Below are 8,441 nucleotides of genomic sequence, written 5' to 3'. Positions count from 1 at the left end.
AAACACTGTGGAAAAGAATCCTCATTCAATAAATGGTGCTAGGAAAATTGGATAGCCACATGTAGGAGACTGAAACAGGATCCACACCTTTCACCTCTCACAAAAATCAACGCACAGTGGATAACAAACTTAAACCTAAGTCATGAAACTCTAAGAATTCTAGAAGAAAATATTGAAAAAACTCTTATAGACATTGGCCTAGGCAAAGAATTTATGAAGAAGACTCCAAAGGCAATCACAGCAACAACGAAAATAAATAAATGGGACCTGATCAAATTTAAAAGCTTCTGTACAGCCACGGAAACTATCACAAGAGCAAACAGGCAACCTACAGAATGGGAGAAAATATTCACATGCTACACATCTGATAAAGGGATGATAACTAGAATCTACGTAGAACTCAGGAAAATCAGCAAGAAAAAAATCTAACCACCACATTAAAAAGTAGGCAAAGGACATGAACAGAAACTAGGAACACTCATACACTGCTGGTGGGTCTCCAAACTAGTACAACCTCTGTGGAAAGTAATATGGAGATACCTCAAAGAGCTATAGGTAGAACTACCATTTAATCCAGCAATCCCATTACTGGACATCTACCCAAAGAAACAAAAAATATTCTATAAAAAAGATTTCTGCACTAGAATGTTTATAGCTGCACAATTCACAATTGCAAAGATGCAAAGATGTGGGAACAACCCAAGTGCCCATGAATACATGAGTGGATTCATAAAATGTGGTATATGCATACCATGGAGTTCTACTCAGCCACAAAAAACAATGGTGATCTAGCACCTCTTGTATTATTCTGGATAGAGCTGGCACCCATTCTACTAAGTGAAGTATCCCAAGAATGGAAAAACAAGCACTACTTGTACTTACCATCAAATTGGTATTAACTGATCAACACTTTTGTGCACAAATAGTAGAACATTCATCAGGTGTTGGGCAGGTGGGTGGGGGGAGGAGGGGATGGATATATTCACACTTAACGGGTGTGGTGGGCGCCATCTGGGGGATAGACACATTTGACACTCTGACTCAGGGGGAGCAAAGGCAATTTATGCAACCTAAACATTTGTATCCCTGTAATATACTGGAATAGAAAATCTTAATAAATTATTAAATTTCAAAAGGAATCTAAAGGTTTTTTAAAATCTAAATTATTACTTTCAAATTAAGAACTGCTTTATTTATAAATTTTAGAATTTACATAACAGTACCTAATATAATTTGACCAAGAAGAATTTTAGCTAATAACTTTATAAATAACACTTCTCTGATTTTCTAGTAGGCATCAGGAAGGAACAGGGCTGAAGAAAGCCAAGTTAATTTATTCTGATTATAGAATTATAATTTATAGAACATATGGCAGATTTTGAAAATTAAAGCAAATATTCCCTTGAAATGCATAGTTTTGTGAAGTATTCACTGGAACTGGAGTTGAAGATAAAAGATAAAAAGAAACATATTTCATCATAGTTTTTTAAAAAAGAAAAATTTTTGGAGGGAGATAACCCTGTTCTGATTCTTTCCAACAAATTCTTCACTACTGTCTATCACTGGGAAGCAGATTACTCAAGGGAAATAAGAGTAAGGGATTTGAAGCCAGACTATAAAAAATAATTCTAAATCCTGGAAATACTTTAAAAAAACGAACTAATTAAAAATAAACTAAAATGAGAAAGAAATTTCAGCTCAAATGCCCACCTTTGGAAGTGATTAGGTTTTACAACCTGTCTATTCCAAAGCATTCCTTGAAGATATTAATAAATATGTGGGTTTTGTTTTGTTCCCAAGCAATCCTATTTGGAAATTTGGCATGGAAAATATGGCATTAAGGGATTAAAAAAGTAATAATGTCAGTACTATTAAAAAAAAAAAACTAAAAAGGAATTTAGTGGGAAAACAAGAGATTAACAGGCTGCAGAAATAATAAGTTGCCTAATTTAATGCAAGTTAATGTCTTGCTTTATAAAAAGGAAGTACTAAAAACCTGCTTACACTATTCTTATAAAGAGTAACTGACATGATGTGTATAAAGCACTGGATATTATAAGCCTCACAATTGTCATATTTGTCTTTTAATTGAAAAATATTGTCTCTGCTTGCAATTTTTACAAGTATAATAAAGTTATAGGATCACATCTATAATTTATTTTTGTGTATGGTTATTATAAAAGTAGGTAGAAGGCCACAATCTTATTTGATAAAATTATATTACACTTTATTTTACTTATTGTCTCCCAAAGATACCAATGACCGAGATGCCTTTTATAAGTGGATTTTCCATGGTAGATACAGGTTTATGTTTTCCTTTCTAGCTTGGATTTATATTAGAATTTTGATTTTTATGCATGCCTTTGAAAGCCAAGAAAAAAAGGTTTGCATACGTCATTACATCTACATTCTCTCAGTAATTATATATATTTAATATTATTGCTATATAAATTAGGAACTTAATAAATAGGTGTTTGGTTATAAAATCACGGGCATGAAAAGTAAGGCAAGAGGTCCGAAAATCCCTGGGTCTCAAGGAACAAAAATGTTGGGGAAAAAGGAAATTGTATTGTACCAATTGCACTTGTACCAATTTCCTTTCAGCTAGAGGGTTTTCTGGGGATTCTGCTCTTGGACAAGAGCCCAGGTCACTTTTGGCAGCTGCCCCATGACAGGGGCAGCAGCTGGTTCATGTGCTTATATATTGATTACCCTCCAGATGGAATGAAAAGATGAAGTAATTATGAATTATTACAGAAAATTAGGTTTTAAATTTTGACAACATGATGAAAACAAACTCCAAATCACAGTAATTCTTAATTGAAATGATTAAGGGTTTATTTTTTATTCAATATCAATAATGCCCATATTTTAAAATAAATACCCAAATCCTGTTGCCATGCACTTTTTAAAAATATTTATTCAGTGCTATGCAATTAAATTGAGCCCCCTGTCAATTCTTGTGAAGAGATGACAGATGCCCATCAAGATTTCTTCTGTCCTTGAAAGTTCTATGACTCTGTGTTTGGACACAAAATTTTATTGCCTCAAGGTTTCATTGAGAAGGAAGACATTGCCTGAGATTCTACTACTGCATAACTACTTGGTTGTGAGTCTTGATTAAGTCACATAACACACCTGCACAATATTTTCTCAACAAATACTTACATTTGTACCCCCATCATATGCTGAAATTAAAAAAAAGAAAAAAAAAGAAATAGAAAAATTTGAATAGATCCAAACCAATAAAGTTATCGAATAAAAAAAGAATAAATAAGCAAATATTACAAAAAAAACCCAAATGCTTAAATATATTATCATTGAATGGAAGCAGGATATTTACAAGTACGTATTGCCCTTGCAAGTTTTGAATACCCTATCATTATTTTCAAGGTTTCACTCACATATGCATTGGTTCAATAAGTTGAGAAATTATTCATATGTATCTGATATTAGAGTAAGTGCAATACTTTGGGGAGCAAACTTTAATAAAACACTGAAAGACATGTTCTTTCTATTTTTGGAAACAAACATGCAAGCATGATACAACTGGATAGTAATTATTAAAAAGAACATTGACAAGAGCAGTGTAGTGTATAGAAAACTATTTCTCCATTTGTTAAAAGTATCTTCCAGGTTATGGTGGATGATTCAGTAAGGATTTCTCAGAGAAAGAAAGATTAACATGGCAACATAGAGAGGAGGGAATCATAGAATATTTCTCTATTTTTATTTGAATGTGTTATATTTTTATTAAACTATTAACTAAACTCTATGAGATGTCAAGAAATCTGTGTCCTGAAACATTTTAAAAATAAATATTAGATTTGTGTATGTGCAGTTTTAAAAAAAAATCACCCATTGAATAGCTACTATATGAAAGACTAGGTCCAGTAGACATAAAGATTAATAAAACACTATCTCTCTCTTTGAGAAGCTCACTGGCCAATTGGTATAAAAGCCACAATAATGATAGGTTTACTGCTAAAGCTTAAAATACAAATTTAAAATTACACAAATATATGCTTATCCTTATATATGCATAACTATATCTTTGATATTGTGCATGCATGTATATGCATATGTATCCCAAAAATTATGGTGACATTGCCTCAGACTTAAAACTACATAACCAATTGCTCAGTCTTGATTATAACACACTATCACTGATATTTTTCAGTAATAATTTTTAAAATACTATTAAATAGAAACAGCAATCTTTCAAATGTACATTAACTTGTTCTGTTCAATTGCTTATGATTATGGCATTCTTATCTTATTGGCCAGAGTCCAAAAGCATATTATATGACATGAACAAATAAAATTAGTATTCTATGCTTCTATTTTCATTTTTACACAAAACTACATGATCAATTTTCACCAATATGATACTGATTACTTACTCTAACTGTAGTGGATTTCTCTGCTGAGAAATATTGTTTGATTACAAAGATAAAGTCTGTACTCGCATAACACTCTAATGACCATTTGTAGAGCTGGAACTTAACCAGCTTCTAGATACAGTAGATTTTTATGTGTTGAATAACTTGTTGGAAGTCAGTAAAAATTATTCTGTTCCTTGTGTGGACCAGACAGAGTATGTTGAAATGCTTTGTTAGTATTTGTCTTCTCAGAATTAAAGGTATATTAATCTATTTTTCTGACAGTGAAAACTATTTTAGAAAGTTTATGATATATTTTAGCATCTTCAAAAATAATTTTAAATCTATATTTGCATTTTTATGAAGAACATCCCTAATTGAAAGACACTTGTGTCAACAGAAAGGATATAAAAAGAAGAGTATAAACTTTTGATCTTAATTTTTCCAGTATCTTACTCATTTCTTTAATATAAATAAATTATCTATACTTTACTTTTAGTATGATTTAATTATATTTATTCCAATCTAAAAACAGTCATGCAATGACATTTAATATGAAATCTCTATTTCTTTTAATTTTAATATTTTAACAAAACAATTCAAGAAAAATATGGGGGTGATTAAAATATCTCCTGTAAAATTCCAAGTGGAAAACACAAAAGACAAAATTCATTAATAGTAACTTATTAGACTGAGATTTTCTTAAAGAAAACACTTAAAATTCTAGTAAAATTTAATTATTTTTTTAAAAAAACTGTTTTTGGCATAATTTTGCTAGTATTTTTTAGGCTTATTAACAGATGTCCTTTCGGCTCCATAGGTATTATTTGTTCTAAACTTTGAAATTCTACAAACATTTGCTTTTCAAAGGCACAAGACACTTCTTTCATTTTGCACACTTTATAACTCTTCGAATCTATGATACAGATGATTGAGTGTCATTAAGGAAACACGATTTTGGCAAATTTAGAAAGTATCCATCTATGTGGTATCCATTTATTATTAACAATTTTTAAAAGATTTTTATTTCAGCATATCATGGGGGTACAAATGTTTAGGTTACATATATTGTCTTTGCCCAACCTGAGTCAGAGCTTCAAGTGTGTCCATCCCCCAGACAGTGCACACAGCACCCATTAGGTGTGAATATACACATCCCCTCCTCCGCCCTTCCACCTGTCCAACAGCCGATGAATGTCACTACTTTGTGTGCACATAAGTCTTGAACAATTAATACCAATTTGATGGTGAGTACATCTGGTGTTTGTTTTTCCATTCTTGGGGTACTTCACTTAGTAGAATAGGCTCCAGCTCTATCCAGGATAATACAATTTTAAAACTATTTTAAACTATGCATTTAGGATTTCTAATTCAGGTGGAAATCGGTTTGCTTTTCTTACATATGTGGTTATATTACTTGTGTTTTAATCACTACCCCTAATTATTGACATACTGATTATAAAAAATCACATGCAATTCAAAGAGCTGTGTTAAATATTAAACAAATTTAGCTAACATTGATTCAAGATTTGATATTTCCAAGTCATTACCACATGAAGGATAATAAGTAGATTATGGTAAATAAGTTTTATGGGGATATTTCATCAATGACTTGTTGTTATATTTCTCTTAGTTAATTGAAGCAGCCACCTAAAGTATTTTCTCTTTTCCTCTTGTACTCCTGCAAGGCAGTTAACAGAACTATGCCAAACACAGTTCTCATCTGGCTCCATTTTCTCTGTCTACTTTTTATCTATTGGTCCTGCAATATAAAACCATAAGAAAGAAATGAACTCTTTTCTCTGCACTTTCCTGTCTCTGGGCCTATCTATGTCATTCTTTAGACCTTCAATATTCTCTTTCCTCTTTTTTATTTCTTATATTTACAGTTCAGCACACATGTCACTTTTTACAAATGTCTTCTCTAATCCACCCAAGTGCTAACTGTACTTCCTGCCTGAGTTCTCATACCTCCTTGTATTTTATATAGTTGACACTTGAACATCACAGAGATTAGAGCACCCACCCCCACACAGTAAAAAAATCTGCATATAAATTTTGATTCCCCCAAAACTTAACTGCTAATAGCCTGATGTTGATTGTAAGTCTTAATAACATAAACAGTCACTTGACATGTATTTTGTATATATATTATATACTGTATTTTTATAATACTGTAAGCTAGAGAAGAGAAAATGTTATTAAGAAAATCATAAGGAAGAGAAAATTTATTTACTATACAATTCATTGAGTGGAAGTGGATCATCATTGAGGTCTTTATCACCATCATGTGAATGTTGATTAGGCTAAAGAGGAGGAAGGGGAAGGCAGGTAGGTTTTGCTCTTTCTGCAGTGGAAGAGGCAGAAAGGATCCACAGATAGGGGACCCAAGCAGCTCAAACCCATGTTGTTCAAGGGTCATCTGTGCTTACTTTCTGTTTCTTCACCTAGGAATAAGCTCCAGGAGGGTCATGGACTTGGAATTTTAAAAACCATATCTGTGTTATAAACAAAAATACCAATACAAAGTATAAGTATAGGTCATACAAAGTACACAGATTTTTTTTAAGAGTCCCTAGTTTTGTAGGGACTACCACATATCTTGCAAAAAAAAAAAAAAAACAAAACAAAAAAAAACAGAAGAGGGGAGCTGTCTTAGATCAGCGCATTTTAGAGTAGAAAATCATTTTAGAGATTAAAAAAATTACATCTCGCCTTGCACATGGGCTCCACTTCCTGCTGGCAGAACTCCTTGACAGTCCGTCCACCCTGGATGAACTTGCTCTCCCGCTGCAAGTAGCCTGAGGTGGGCAGCCGCAGGTAGACCACAAGTAGTCTGAGCTGCTCTGGTCGTTGAAGGAGGCCAGTAGGTCGGCTACTGAGGTCTGCTTTTCCACCTGCTCGATCAGGTCCAAGAACTTGTTATGGAAATCCTCAGCTGTGAACTCAGTGCAGCCCTGGGACACCAGGTCCTCTTTGCTCTTAGCAGACACAGCCTTGAACCGCTGTGACTTCTTGCTGTCATCCAGCAGCGCCTCCACGTGGGAGAATCCAAAAGCTCCATAGAAGCAGTTCCCCTCAGGCCTGGTCTTCTGGATGTACGAGCACTTTTTGTGGAGGTCCTTGATCTTCTATTGGTAGATGTTGTCATCCTCTGCACACTCTTTGTACAGGACACAGAGTTCCAGCCGCTCCTACACCAGCAGGTTTTGCACAGCAATCTTTTGCAGAATTCGGTCCTGCTGAGCCATGATGGCTTCATCATAAGCCAGACAGTTAACACTTTCGGAGTCGCTGCCTAGCGGCTCCTGCTTCTGCTGCTGAGGTTCCTCCGCATCACATCGAGTCATCGCGCTGGCCCAGACCCTCAGCGTGTCCCTCCAGGTGGAGTACATGGAACGGCCGCACCACCAACCCGCACGTCTTCCCCGAGGGCTCCGAGCCCTAGGTCTGCCTTCTCCACCGGCCTGGACACCGAGACATCCTCTACAAATAGGGCCTGCCCGGCCTGCTGCTGCCCTGCCTGCCCTCCCCTCTGCCACGCGCTAGACGTGTGCAGAGGTTTTTTGTGGTTGTAAATGGTTATATTTAACTGCCCTTCTTCCTGGCACACAACCTCCCGTGTTTTATCAAAGGGGATGCTGGTGGTGAAAAAAAAAAAAAATTACAACTGACTCTCTAATTTGTATTATAAGAGATAAAACTACAAAAATGTTATAGAATTGTCTGGAGAGTTATAGCTTTTTTTTCTGTAGTTGGTTGATGGGCAGACGCTATTGCTAATTGATTGCTTTAAGCCTATTTCACTGTTATTTTTGCATCCTGAAAAATTTGTTGTGCCTTATAGTGAAGCATATCATACAATGAGATTTAAAAAAAATAAAAAAATGAGGAAATAAGGGAATAGAAAAATAAAGGCATGGAAATACATGAGAAGAGTTATAGTGTCAGAACACAAAGTGAAAGCTGTAAAAACAATTACCATTACCTAAAGTGAATAAAACATCTAGTTATCAAATTCCTAGAAGGCCAAATAGAATGGGAATTAACTTTCATAAT

At 34.4% G+C, this 8,441-nt stretch overlaps 1 pseudogene; it reads right to left on the bottom strand.

Annotated features, from left to right (window-relative positions):
- Positions 1 to 7,070: 7,070 nt before the first annotated feature.
- Positions 7,071 to 7,732, bottom strand: LOC138382447 (ubiquitin thioesterase OTUB1-like; annotated as a pseudogene).
- Positions 7,733 to 8,441: the final 709 nt, after the last annotated feature.

This window comes from Eulemur rufifrons, chromosome 4, assembly GCF_041146395.1.
Source record: "Eulemur rufifrons isolate Redbay chromosome 4, OSU_ERuf_1, whole genome shotgun sequence".
Taxonomy (NCBI): Eukaryota; Metazoa; Chordata; class Mammalia; order Primates; family Lemuridae; genus Eulemur; species Eulemur rufifrons.
The sequence above is the reverse complement of the archived record's forward strand: the minus strand, read 5'-3'. Positions and strand labels throughout refer to the sequence as shown.